This window comes from Xenopus tropicalis, chromosome 9 (genome assembly GCF_000004195.4).
Source record: "Xenopus tropicalis strain Nigerian chromosome 9, UCB_Xtro_10.0, whole genome shotgun sequence".
Taxonomy (NCBI): domain Eukaryota; kingdom Metazoa; phylum Chordata; class Amphibia; order Anura; family Pipidae; genus Xenopus; species Xenopus tropicalis.
Window position 1 is genome coordinate 31,186,869 of NC_030685.2, and position 15,739 is coordinate 31,202,607.

The window sequence follows — 15,739 nt, forward strand, 5'->3', positions numbered from 1 at the left end:
TCCATTACGGAAAGATCCCTTATCCGAAAAACCCCAGGTCTTGAGCATTCTGGATAACAGGTCCCATACTTGTATGTATGTATGTATAGCAGAATGGGAGTGGGCATATATGCTTTTCCTGGCCCTTAGCTGCTGTATATTCACCATCTAGCTTTAAATTTCATCTGACTAGTGCCAATGCTGATCTCTGTCTGCTACCCATAAACAGCTGCAGCCATGTACCTGATAACAAAAGCACCAGTTTGGGGACAATTATCCTTGAAATATCTGGACTATTCAGTGCTCACTTATAGATCCCACTTTTAGTGGCTATTGGGTACCGTATATGACCCTGGGTTAAGAAGAGCTGCAATTTACATTGCTTGAAGCATTGCTGTCTAAGTACCAAGAGTCAGATGTTATGCCTGCAAGGTGGCCTTGCATCCTACAATGCTACATTCCTGGTGGACCATAGGTTATAGCTATGGTTTAAATCTGGTCAGTATTTTACCATGTTTGGAAAGAATGGTAACATTGATGAGAAAGCTTTTCCCTTAGTCAGAGAACTCCTTTTCTTTAAATTTCCCGAGTTCCTGTCCTGTAAGTTGGTTCCTGCCCTTATTGGATTTCTGGTTGTCTGCCACCTGCTCTGACCTTGTGCCTGTTTCATGGACTCTGTTTACTTGCTGCCTGCCCTGATCCTGTGCTGGAACCTTGACTTTGTTTTCTTTTGCAAATTACTTATTTATGTTCATCAAAGGCCACAGTATTTTCAGTTTTTTGTATTAAATCTTTTTAAACACACAGTTTCTGTCTGTCCTCATGTTTGGGAGTTACACAGCACTTTGGCTCCTCACAACCAGTTTAACCAGCCATTCTGACCAGGCTTCTTTACAATTATTGACTTAGTTTCCTGGACCCGCTTTCTTGTTCTTTAGAGATTTATACATTTCTGAGCAGCAGTGTTGCCTCTAAACTGTGCATGCAGAGAAGTTGTGACACCAGCACATACAGCAAATCATACAGTTCTATTCTTGGTCAGACTTCTGCTTGGTCAGACTACTTTTTTTTGTAATGGTGCACAAAAGAATGTTTTTTTCTGCTTACATATTTTGAAAATGTATAATGACAAAAAAATGACAAATCTCCCAGTTCGTGGGCGACTAATCTCCCCGAGTTGCCATCAGTTGCCATCCCAGCGGCGACAATGTAAGTCGCCGGTGGGATGGCACACGCGGCGGCGCGATTTCTGCGAAAATGCCTTGCGAGGCAACTTCGGCGATTTGCCGAAATCGCCTGAACAGCGTGTGCCATCCCACCGGTGACTTACATTGTTGCCGGTGGGATGGTAGTTTGGGGAGATTAGTCGCCCGCGAACAAGGAGATTTGTTGCGCCCGACTAATCTCCCCGTGTGCCAGAGCCCTAAAAGATTAATCATGATCTACTTTTAGACTCTGAGTTTTAGTCACCAATAGATAACAACAGCAGAGATCACCCACTTAAATTCTTCTCATTATTTTGATTCTTATGACACATGACAATGCATTTTAGATGGCAGATTACCTTTAAGTTAACTTTTAGTATGTTATAGAATCTTTTTCTTAGAAACTTTTCAATTGGTCTTCAATTTTTATTCTTTATAGTTATGAATTATTGGTCGTCTTCTTCCACTTCTTTTCAGCTGTCTGATGGGGGCCGCTGACTCCAGCAGTCAAAAATCTATTGCTATGTGAAGCTACCATGTGATTGTTATTGCTACTTTGCATTTCTTATATTTCTATTCAGGTTCCCTTCTATTCATATTTCAGTCTCTTTTTAGAACAATGCCTGGTTGCTCTGCTATACTGCCCCCTAGCAACCAGATAACTGCTAACATTCCAAACCCTTTTAAAGGAAAAGTAACGCAAACAATTTTTAAGTAAAAAATCTATTCTACCCTGCCCCAATAATTGCCCTATCCTGCAAACCATTTATTATTTTGAATGCTGTAGTACAAAATACTTGTTAAAAGTTGGCTTCCTGGCATTTGAAGAAAGGCGATACGGCGATGCAGGTGAAGTATCAGGGGAAGCGTCCAACTATGTGACGATCGATTGATCGAGCCTAGCCATGCTTCTGTATAGGAAGGAGTCAGGCTAGGCTCAATCAACCGATCGCCACATAGTTGGACGCTTCCCCTGATACTTCACCTGCATCGCCGTATCGCCTTTCTTCAAATGCCAGGAAGCCAACTTTTAACAAGTATTTTGTACTACAGCATTCAAAATAATAAATGGTTTGCAGGATAGGGCAATTATTGGGGCAGGGTAGAATAGATTTTTTACTTAAAATTTTTTTGTGTTACTTTCCCTTTAAAGCAGATTCCCTTATCAGTAAAGTTGGACATCTTTGAACTAAAAATCATCAGATAGGGTTAGAATTCTATTGTTTCTACCTGCATGTCTGACGATTCAGCTCTTAACATTAGCAGAGTGGATGAACAATCTTTCCCCCAACCAAGTTGGTTATTGTAACATGCAATTTTAATACCCCTGCCCTTGTATTGCTGTAGGAACAATTGAGTGGGATTACTTCCCCTTGCTATTTTTCAACATGGTTATGTAGCAATATTGGCAATGTTTGCCCTGGTCCAGTAACCCCTAGCGATCAGTTGTCCCCTGTCTTTAATTTAACCATTTTTTATCAGTACATGCTGATGATTTAATAAACTTCATGTTCATGTTACTATACAAACTCTTTTATGTATGCGTTCTGACACACAGACCAATTATTATATGTAATAACTTTTAGCACAGTTCAGTGGTGGATCACTTACATGCTAAAGGGTTGTTCCCTTTGACTGTATGTTAATGCTAGGAGTTTGCCTACAAATTTGAAATCACTTCAGTAAAAATAGAGAGATTGATATGTATCAGATAAATGCATTTTCCTTTAAGAAACAGCCACTGTTGAAATCATTTGTATCATTTGTAATTCGATGGTCTGCTACATTTTTGTAAATGGGCAACAACATGCTCATTACGTGAAACATACTGGTTGTCCTGGTAACCTCTAATGGTTCTAATTTGTTGAACAAAAATCCTGTTTGGGAATCCACTCAAGGTCTCTGTGCAGCAAATCCTCTCTGAATGGCCCCTTGTGTCTGTATCATTGCCAACAGAGCTGGAATAGACGCAGATATGTGGAATGCATGGAAAAGTACAGTCAGGTTGTGTGAGTGAATGTGCTGGGCTGGCATCAATGCACAGGTTTGTTCAATATTTTTGTTTGAGCCTCTGCACAAAGAAGGCGGCTAGCAACATCAACGGAAAGAAAAATGTCCTAGCGCTGTCCTGACAACTTGCCTCGGCCAGGCCAACAATGCACAGCCTATCTGGCACCCAGATGCTACACATCACCTGATTCAGCGCAGCCAATCCAACTTTAGACAAGACGTAGCCACACAGGTCCTAGCTCCGACCACTGTGAAAAGGGAATTTAATAAATGCATGTTACTCTGTATAGGGAGGGCACTGGCAAACATGCATTCCATTTAAAATGCTTTAAAACTATTTAAAAAAAGGTAGTGTACATAGCGGTTCTGGTTTGTTTATGTATCTATCATTTATATAGCACCTGTAGATTTTGTGTAGCACTTCACACATCATTATACTTAATCACACCAGTCTCCGCCGTAGTGGTGGTTACACTAAAATGTCCCTATCACATTCACTTGCCACATAACTTTTTGGAGGAAACTGGAGTACCTGCAGGAAACCCACACAGACACAGGGAGAACATAACAACACCTTGCAGACAGTGCCCTGGCTGGAATTGAACTTATATTATATTATTATAGGTCTTTCTAATCTTTCTAGTGACTGACCAAGGGCAGATTGACTAGTTATTACTCAATTTTATATTACTCGATTTTCAATTTTGTATGCAGATGGTAAGATTTGGAAAGATATTGGAGATAGAGTTTTTCAAGTAACAGGAATGTAGGGAGAGTGTTGGGGGGAAAGTGGTTAAAGTCTGGTGCAGAATAGATGTTGATGATTAAAAGGGAACAGGGAGAAAAAAGTGAACTTGGGAGGGGGTAGAAAAATCAAGGGGAGCTCAAGAGAAAGAGGGAAAGAAGAAGGGGTAACAAAAGGGAAGGAGCAGAAAAGTAAAGTGAGAAATGGAAAGAAGATGAAAGGAAATGTAAGAAGGGGCACAATTAAAAAAGATTAGGAGATGGAGTGGTGAAAAAGGAGCAAGAATACGCAGAAGAGAGTAAGAAACTGGCACTGGGAGAATCTGACAACACAATTTTAATAAGTTCAACTTCCTGGTCTATACAGCAGCTGTCTGTGCCCCCTTGTCCCCCAGATGGTCATGGTGTCTGCTGTATTGTAGCTATGCCTCACAACACGTCACATGACCTCCCTGTGACTGCCCTATTATATTTGGTTTAAGCATTGCATCTCTTGCATAGTCCGGAAGATCTTTTTGTACTTTTGGCAGAGTGTAATGAATCCAAACCATGTGTTGGATGCCTGCACGCTTTATGAGGTGCCAATGTAAGTGGGAAAAGAAAAAAAAAAACCAAGCCTTTTATCTACTGAAGAGATGCAGAATAAATAGTTTAACTGAGAGGGGACTCAACACAACACATTGCATAGGGCTGGAACTCATTATTACAGTATACAGTTTGTGGGTTTGAGCCTTGTGGGTTGTGGCTCACTGGACTTTGCTCGGACAGCTAAAAGCATGATGCTGTGCCCATTGCAAAAGGGAATGGACCCTCCTTAGTGAAGGCACAATGACGAGGATGAAACACAAAAATAAGGGGCTATCATTTGGCACCCCCTAGTGAGTGTACCTTTCCTTCTCATTAAACATGTTTCTAATTTTAAGAAATCTATTCCCAGTTTGTGTACAACTATTATGGTCACATATTGGGAAAGGTGCACAAACGCACTAACCCACAGCAATTAATCTGATATTTCCATTTTACAATATACATTACACAGCCAAAAGCTGATTGGTTGGTAAGGGTTTTTGCATGGGTAGTGGAATTTTGGACCTATGTTTGTAAATGAGGACCACCATGTCTTTAATAAAGGGACCATATTCTGAGTATTTCCCACTGCTGCCCATAGGTTGGGTTGCATACAAGCAGAGCTGCTTAATCTCAATGCAGGACATTGGGGGTGAGTACATAAATGAGATGGAAAGGTACAATTACAGGGTGGGTGCCAAACTGTAGGCAACCCCCAATGATTGTAATCACTTACTTGATACCCTGGGCCAGTGCTCCTGTTATCAAAAAACTGATACCCAGGCACAGGGTACTTGCGAACAATCCTCTTCCCTTCTTTCTTTAAAATTGCAGGGCCGACACGTGCACACTAGAATAGAGTGCAGGCACAGGAAGAGGATCACTGGGTGTGCCCAACATCACCTTTCCTTCTCCTTTAAGCGCACTGCACCCCGATCCACCAGGTCACACTGCATTATGCCTAAACCCTTCCTGATCTTAAAAACAAAATCCACACAATTGCACACCAAGCAAAAGAACTGATTCAAAACTGCTTTAATTGCTACAATTGTAGACAAAATAAATCCATCCAAACCATGCCCATGTTTAAGAAAGCCCTGGAACTGTTGGATCTGTGGTTATGGGCTTTTGGCAGGTCCATGTCCATGGCCACACCCTGCCTGTGACAGCAGTGTACTATCATTATTTTTTCCTTTCACTTGGCTAAAATGTATTTATATACCTGCTCCCCCCCCTTCAGTGATGTCAGAGAGGGGTAAGTATATAAGTAATGATATGACATCAGATTGGGTTGTTAGTGCTGAGCTGGGAGATGGCAGGTTAGGGTCAACCCTTGTGTCACTAAGCCCCAGTCTGTACAGTCACATCTGGTCAGGCTCCTCACTGGCAGGTATTCCACCTGTCCACCCTGATGAAGGCCCTGGTAGTGAAGGTCATGGGGAGCATTTACTCTACAACACTTACTTGTCACTGGTGGAACTGCCAATATCTGCTGCCCATAAAGTGTGTGGGACAGTGGCCAGATGGAGCAACAGATGGCGCACAGATAATTAGATGGCAGCCTATTGCTATGGTACTAGCCAGGTCAACAGTATCAATGCACTTCCGTTCATCATGTTCTAGGTGTGCTGCTAGGGCTACAAACACTGTCCCAGGTCATTTTCCCAATGCCCAAGTCTTACTAACCACTTGTAAAGGTGATTTCTAGTTTTAAAAATGATTCCGTAGGCTTCCGTAGTATGTAAGATAATATTCTTGTGCATTGCTGTGAATTTTTGAGCTATTCCAAAACTTATGACCAAATGCTACTTAGGATTCCAAGGGAGTTGTGGCCTCTTTCTATGACTGGCCAGTGAGACTGACTGCCCTACCTCAATGCCACCTCTGTGTAATTTATGTACTTTGAAATTTTCTATATATAAATCCTATTTTGCACCATAGGGAAGAGGATAAATGAAGAATTCATCAGAAATGTTCCTTATAGTATTTATGTTTGTCACTTATGTCCTGTCTTATTTCACACAGGACACGAGAAGAAAGACAAGACAAGAGAAAAAGTATCAATACACAGATTTTTGAGTGTGCACAGTCAACAGCTGAACACCACCATCTACTGGCTGAATATGGTATTGTAGCTGCTGCATTTATAGAAGGTTCTCCATACTTTCTGGCCTAGAGGATTTCGGGAGCTATAAACATCCCTAAACTACCAACCCTGTTTAATGCGCACTAAGGGTAAAGAGTAATAGCACAGTATCCCTGTCACTTAATATTGTGAGATCAGTTAGCATGTCTAGCACATTGTTCAACAAACGGTGCCAGAAGCTAAGGGTGGGTATTGACACCACATACACATAATAAACAGTAAAAGGCTGTGGGTACTTACACTCCAGTCACATTATACACAACAAGAAACAGTGTTTAATGCACAGAGGTTGCGAATTTGACACTTGGAATAAAATAGAACTGCCAGTTAAGGTAGTAAAGGGGTGACTGTTGCGGGTAGTGCTACTCGTAATACATTTCTTGCACATTTTTTGCTTGTGGGAAACCATACATACTACAGATTAACAGACAGCAGCAGCTACAGCACAGATACTTTCATTTTCTGCCCCCCATATTACCAGTGCCAGAATGGGGGAGGTGGGGCCCACTGGAAAGTCTCACCGCCCCCCCCCCCTCACTAAGGGACCACCACTCCCCATGAGTACTGGTGCTGGCACAATTAACTATTACGCAATGCAGTGCCCCCCCCCCCCCGCGCTGCACCACACAGCCTGTCATTGTGCTTGAGCCGGATGGCGCCCAACAGGACTGGAGCCCACTGAGTTTTCTTCCAGTATACCGGTGGGCCAGACCAACCTTGCATGTACCCTCTTGTTTTTTCTCTTTTCATCTCTTACCAGTGTCTATCCTGCCTCTACTCTATTCTTTTTTTATTTTATATATCCTCTTTCTCTTTTAATTCTGCTTTCCACCATTATCTAGATATTCTAGTTTTTTACTCCCCCTTATTTCTAATCATTTACCCAATCCATCTTCCCTTTCCCCTTGTCTTTCTTTTCTACTAACCTTGCATTTTGATGCCCCACCTCAATATTTCTGTACTCTGACTGTTTCCCTAACTTGAAGTGCATGCTCTATTATTATCTTGCTGTATCTTGGCCACTGACATAACTAAAGAGGAAGCAGCCCCCACAGTTGGACCAGATTGAGGTGCCAAAAAGCAAACTCATAGCCTTCCCTATGATGCAATGATTTCTCCACAAATAAAAACGCCACTATGAAGCATTAAAATATGCGCTTGGTTGATTGGTCTATGTATTTGTAACTGTTTACAGCCGGAACGGGGTCTGTAGCCTTTTGAGAAGCACTCTATAGTTACACAAAGGTGCTTACATACATCCATACTCCATAGTTACACAAAGGTGCTTACATACATCCATATTCCATAGTTACACAAAGGTGCTTACATACATACATACATACTCCATAGTTACACAAAGGTGCTTACATACATCCATATTCCATAGTTACACAAAGGTGCTTACATACATACATACATATTCCATAATTACACAAAGGTGCTTACAAACATACATATTCCATAGTTACACAAAGGTGCTTGCATAAATACATACTCCATAGTTACACAAAGGTGCTTACATACATACATATTCCATAGTTACACAAAGGTACTTACATACATACATATTCCATAGTTACACAAAGGTGCTTACATACATACATATTCCATAGTTACACAAAGGTGCTTACATACATACATATTCCATAGTTACACAAAGGTGCTTACAAACATACATATTCCATAGTTACACAAAGGTGCTTACATACATACATATTCCATAGTTACACAAAGGTGCTTACATACATACATATTCCATAGTTACACAAAGGTGCTTACATACATACATATTCCATAGTTACACAAAGGTGCTTACATACATACATACTCCATAGTTACACAAAGGTGCTTACATACATACATATTCCATAGTTACACAAAGGTGCTTACATACATACATATTCCATAGTTACACAAAGGTGCTTACATACATACATACTCCATAGTTACACAAAGGTGCTTACATACATACATATTCCATAGTTACACAAAGGTGCTTACATACATACATATTCCATAGTTACACAAAGGTGCTTACATACATACATACTCCATAGTTACACAAAGGTGCTTACATACATACATATTCCATAGTTACACAAAGGTGCTTACATACATACATACTCCATAGTTACACAAAGGTGCTTACATACATACATATTCCATAGTTACACAAAGGTGCTTACATACATACATACTCCATAGTTACACAAAGGTGCTTACATACATACATACATACTCTACAGTAACATGCTATGAGCACTATTGTGCCTGTTCTAATGAATTGCACATATGGACACAAGGGAACCCTGGATTTACCTGCAACTTTAATTCCAGTGTTCACTTAGCGACTTGCTTTCTTGGTTTTAGCTATCTTGCATCAAGTAAATCGAAGGCAAATGTCATTGTTGACGCCATATACTCAAATTGAAGCCATTCGCACACAAACACAAACTCACCAGGAAAAAAGTGCAACACGGAACTATGAGAGACTTCTTTGGCCAGATGGGGAACAATTGGGAGACAAGCCATGAAGCAAAATGGTCCCAGACTCATCAGACTAGTACTCCAGTGTTAGGTTTGATATAGAATAGACAAGCTGATGTATTTTGTAATACCACACACTTCTACCAGTCAGGGATATGTCTAGGGGGAAATTTAACCAAACTAAAACACTAATGGAAAACAAGGTGCAGAGTGCAAAATTTGGCGCAAAACACTTTATTTTCACTCCACAATGTGACTTTCCTCCATTCCTTTTTTGGCTGTCAGGCGCAAATCTTTCCAAATCCATTATGTAAGGGGTGGGTCATTGCCATCCTAAAGCTTATCAGGAGCCCTGTGCTTATTGCTGAATGCTCCAAAATGTTTCAATTCACAGCAATGGCACAGAGAGCTGAAGAGTTGAATATGGTAAGTTTATCAAATCATGTGAATTGAATATACTTAGTAGGCTGGATTGATCACAATTTAAGGGAAATGCTATCAGTGCAGCCCTGCTTGATAAATCTCTTAGAATTGTATAAGGTTTTTTTTTTTACATAATCTGGGAACAATGGGGAAATGAAAGTATAAAGGAAAAGGGAAGGCATTCAAAGTTGTCACAGGAGCTCCCCATCTTAGATTTTGTTAGAAGTGTCAGTGACACTCACATGCTCAGTGGGCTCTGGGCAGCTGTTGAGAAGCTAAGCTTAGGGGTCATCACAAATTATCAATCAGAAAATGATAATTGCCTATCATAGAGCTGATGCTACAGAGCAGTTTATTAAATTCTGTTGCTAAGAGTTTTTACTTAGGGCATAATTCAGCAGAAAAATGTACTAATTTGGAGGCCTTCCATGTCGGGAAGATTATCTTCTTACCCCCAGATTATTTGCATTGTCCCTGCATCTCCCCCAAATTATCTGCTAAATAACAGCTACACAATGCTACATAAAAAAAGCTCCGTACTAAACAATGTAATATACCATATAAAAATAATGGTAACAATAATTTGGACAATAATATTTTGTGAATCTAATATTATTAAATATGTTACTGCAATATAAAATAAGGATTATATATAGGACCAGTTAAAGGAATTTTTGCTTTGGGGTTGGAATACTTTCCTGTAATTTGACATTCAGTTTATGATCTGTGTCATTGGTTTATATCTCGTTCAAAAAATAAAATGTAAACAGCAAAAGTGCTTAGAAATGCACCCTGGGCAATTTTTCCATTCAGTGTTTTTTATGGTTTGCTTATCTGTCACGCCAGGGCAGTGATGTCTCTAAGAACAGTCTGTCCCAACAGGCTTTAGGTTTTTAATGTCTTTTTTTAAAAAACGAAAGAATATTGCGGAATTCAACATTGCAGGCTGTAGGTAAAGCATGAAGTCCCACCAATAGCCACAGGAGGGCAGCATCAGCAAGCAGTTCCTCACAAGGAGCCAGTCATTTACAGGAGGTGCAGTTATAGGCCCATTCCACAGAACAGGTCAAGCAAGGTGGGCCCATGTCATGCCTCTCTGGCTGGGCATAGATACTGACCTTACTAACAATCAGTTACACTTGTTGGACTTCCATAAGTCTCTGTGCAGCGTGGGACCAAAGCCAACCGTGCCTCTCACTCCTTCCACTTTCTTTTCCTGCAAAAGTCACTTCTAGGTTGTACTTTCTTCCTGTGGTGTCAGCCCTGCTCCTCACTGGGATTAAATTGTTAAGGGCAACTCCACTTTACCATCTAACAGTCCAAAAAGCATCAAGTGAACATCTTTTATTTCTTCATGGTTGTTGGTCCAAACAGAACAATAGAAAGAGGCCGTACCTGTGTATAGCAACTCATACAGTGTTTATCCATTCAGCCCCCGGCCCAGTCAGTCAGGTACCACTTGGGTGCAGACTGACCCCCATCTAAGTAAATAAGCCTAATTCTGCTGTGGTCGGTGATGTTCTACCTATGCCAATAAGCACTATTTCTTACAGGGCTGATTTAGCCACAAAATATCCAAGAGTAAGCTGTGGGTTTTAGCAGTTTGTTAAAAGTATATTATAATTCCCATCTGCTCAGCTCAGAAACATGCTGCTTTTCACACATCAGGGGATCTGTGAGAGATCTGAATGCTGAAAGGAGCCTCCGGAAGAGAGAGAGATGATATTACATGGCCGAGTGGTTTTCCCTTAATCAGAAATTCAGCACTGTACGTGTGACTGTTGGAGATTCACCTTAAACAACACAATGGTGAGGGATTTGTAAATACACCTGTTCTGTCAAGGGATTGGAATATAACACTAGTGGCTTTAATTGCCCCGGTTTGTAGGTAAATACAGTCATTGTTATCCTAATATAATCTGTACAAGTCATGAAAGACCTGTAAAATATCCTTATTAATGGTGCTTACTGATGTCATTGGGTATAGGGTTGCCTTCCGTCTGATTTTGACCCAGACAGCCCGGTTTTCGGTGCCCCGCCCCTGTGACATCATGCCCCGCCTCCCTGCCTGGAGTTCCCGGGCAGGACAGGTGGCAACCCTAATTGGGTATAATCAGTGCTTAGCGATGTCACTTGTGTCACATGACCTCAGAGTTCTGAGGTGTTTTTTTTAAGCCTCTGTCTTTATATGGTCGTGAAGCTTCTCAGTGACTTTTAATATACATGTTACAATCTATGAGTTACAATAGGAGGGTACATTATTTTAAAGGAGACATATTGGATAAATGGGGAAAACCCCTAACCCTGTAGGCAATTATGAATAAAATACGGTGCTGGTTTCACTTTGTGCTAAAAATTAATCCTCTCTGTAAAAATGGCCCCTTTATTGGAGCTCCCTATAGATCCTCTCAGGTCCCTGTCTGTGGTGGGCGTGTCCTAACGGTCCCTGCCAGAAGCACAGTAGGAGGGGGAGAGCCAATCACAGCCCTGCACTCACACAAGCAAAGACAGGCTTCAGTTCCCTATCAAGTCAGCTTAGCTGCTGATTGGTTCCTATCCTACAGTGCAGTGTATGGAGGGCCGCCGGCTTCTCAGCTCATCCAGAGAATTCAGCCAGCAGGAAGTGGAACAGATGGGCGGGGCTAGTGGGGTTTTTGTGGAATTTCTCAATAAATCAGTCCAAAACACAACTTTTTAAGCACAATCCTTCTATATCAAGAGGAGTATAATTCACTGGTACATTCATAATTTTTATAGGATATGTCTCCTTTAAGCGTGGATATGCACAGGGCATAATTAGGCTAGGAGGCACGGATCCCACCTATGATTTAGGGGATATCTGTTGGAAGGAGGGGGAATTTGGAGAGAATCATCCAGTGGGGACAGGTTTAAACAATAGGGTCTACTAAGATTCTCTTTGCAATTTTGGGCTGTTAGCGCCCCTCCCTATTACTGTATCTCCCTTAGGCTGATGGCAAATTCATACAACCTTTTCCTCTGAAAAATGCATCCTGAACTGCCCAACACCTTGGTGGGTGATGAGATATGAACATTCCATTGAGTCTTTCAAGCTTTTTAGCAGTTTTTACTCATGATAACGAAGGACATCAAATTAACCACTAGAGGGCAGCACATCCACAGGGAAAATTAGAGCAACTGTACAGTAATTTAAGTTCTCATTGATTAGATCAGTGTTTTTCAACCTTTTTTGGGCAAAGGCACACTTGTTTCATGAAAAAAATCACGAGGCACACCACCATTAGAAAATGTTAAAAAATTTAACTCTGTGCCCAGCAGCAGTGCCCCCCTAGTACATTGGTGCCCAGCAGCAGTGCCCCCTAGTACATTGGTGCTAAGAGCAGTGCCCCCCTAGTACATTGGTGCCCAGCAGCAGTGCCCCCCTAGTACATTGGTGCCAAGAGCAGTGCCCCCCTAGTACACTGGTGCCCTGCCTACGGCACACCAGGCAACATCTCGCGGCACACTAGTGTGCCACGGAACAGTGGTTGAAAAACGCTGGATTAGATCTTTTTAGCCATCATATTTATTTATTTTGCCTATCCTGACTAGCTGTTATACTTCTGAATTAATAACATCCAAACCAAGGCAGGTTTGGATTTGCTGTAGCACTAAAATTGGTGCTATATTTATAGGTTCAAATTTAATAGGTTCAAATGTGTAAATAACTTAATATGATGCATTGTCTTTGCCGTCTGGTAACTGGCTGTGTCGTTCCACTCAAAGAACTCCCATTTGATATCTGTGGGCAGTAAGTGTGTGCATGTGAAGCCTTGCAATCAATCATTTTTGTTTGTTGCTGGGACCCTGTTTTTTTTTGGAAGGACCCAAAATTAAACTATGAGAACTTAAAAATTATACTATATATAGTCAAATTAAAAAGTTGTTTATATTAGAACCATCTGTAACATACTAAATATTAATTTAAAGCTGTACTTCCCTTATAATCCATGTTATTGTTTTCTTTTGCACATGGGTACATAATGTAAGTGGAATCCCCATACTGCATTGTGGGAAAATCTTGGCAATTTGCTCTGTTTGTTGGAAAATGCACATAGCCCCCATTAATAAAGGAGCTAGGAATCACTGCTGCAGTGTCAGTCCAGTCCAATATGCCATTTTGTGCAGACCTATTAAATGTAAATGAAAACAGCGAATAAACTGAATATAATATGGAGACACATTCCATATAATCCCTCTTTAGAAGTATAGTATATAGATATACCTATACAGGTATTGGATATGTTAATTGGAAACCTCAGAATTACAGAATCTCGTTTTTTAAAAATCATTTCCTTTTTCTCTGTAATAATAAAACAGGACATTGTATTTGATCCTAACTAAGGTATAATTAATCCTTATTGGAGGAAAAACAATCTTTTTGGGTTTATTTAATGTTCAAATGATTTTTGAGTAGACTTAAGGTATGGAGATCCACAAAAAGAGGTTGTGGGAGCACTCCAAGGCTAAATAAAGTATACAAATACAATGGAAGTGCAACTGATCTGGCCAAATTAACTACAAACATACAAAAAGAAAAAAGGATTGATCAATGCACATTCCCTGGTCCCCTGTTTCATAAGTAAATTGTCTGTTAGTTTCATGCTAGTGCATACAGTATATTGACAAAAAACAGGGGTTTTTAGTTACAAAATTATGATCATAAGATTGGTAAGCCACCATACCACGTCAAGGTAAACCCCGTATGGTGGTCCTATCTATTTACCTCTGGTCATATTTTTCAAAGGCTGGCACTCCCGTGCACTATTGCCATTCTTGACCTGGTAAGGTATGGAGATCCAAAATGGGGATTCTGAGCATTCTGGATAACAGGTCCCATACCTGTATATGCACAGTCCAGACCTGCGGAGTGATGACATTAGGCACAGACAGCTCAGGGGATATTCTCCTCTCCGTTGCCTGTAGATGATATCAGCTCATCACTTCCAAAAGCCTTTTCTTGCATTTTCTGATAAGAGGGAGGTGTATTCATTTATATCTTTATGTTCTGACTCTTAGCTGGGAGACTGCAGGTTGTTGGCACTTACCATGATTATTTCTTGGTGCCTCTGCATTATTTTGTGCTGAACCGTTCATCTGTTTCTCTGCTTTTGCATTGACTGGGCCATGAGATGACATATATAATAGCTTTATCCAGAACTGTATTGGGAAAGGCAGGGCAATCAGTTACACTGATGCAACCACTTTGCCCAAGAATAAATTGAATGAACCACTTATGACCTCACCTTTACTTAATTCTAATTCTAAATTCTGTCATTAAACAACATAATAGGCACTGAAGGCAGTGTTTTGAGGATCAGTAATGTGAAAAAGTAAATTTTGTTTTCCTGTTTTAAGTTTGTATATGCTTTTATTCTCTTGTTCTATAGAAAGTCATGAATGTTTTACAAATTAAAATCATTGTATACTATACATCTTATCTGTTATCTGTTGTGTAACCTGTGCCTTTTTATACTAATCAACTTGAATGGCTGTCACATGGCTACACAGAAGCTTATTTATATAAACTAGATATAACTTGTTGTGTTTCTGAAGAAAACCAATTTTTACCAGTCAAAGTCAACAGTTACGTATATGCATTTAAATATAATGCACTTGCATGTTTTGATGTTACTGTTCCTTTAAAGAAGTCATATAATGTGAAAACCAATAATGTTAAATAATGCAGCTTTCGCACACCCTAACCTGCCTGTAGTGAGATAAGCCCGGTGTTTCATGTTAGGGGGATAGGAACCTAATATAAAGTATAATAAAGATTCACAAAGGCACAACTTTTTTAAAGATCTAGTTCCTTTTTCCCTAAGGTAAAACTTAAACCAAAATGCAGTTTTATTGTTAGTTCTTAGGGCCAGGGACGTATCTAACGGGGGTGGGGGGCGATTGCACCCAGGCCAGCGTCCCTTCTGGGCACTCCGGAGAAGAAGAAATGCACACCAATAAAAAAAGAAATGCACATTGATGGTAAAATAATTTTTTTACCTGGAGTGGATGGGGGGCCCGCTTACAAAGCCCGTTCCCGGACCTGGCCAGGCTTAGTTATGTAACTGCTTATGGCAATTTGCCAGCTAATTCTTTAGTATTCATAGCTATAAATTTAGGACTTTGTTGGTCCAAGAGAAAGGAATCCTATTGGACTCCC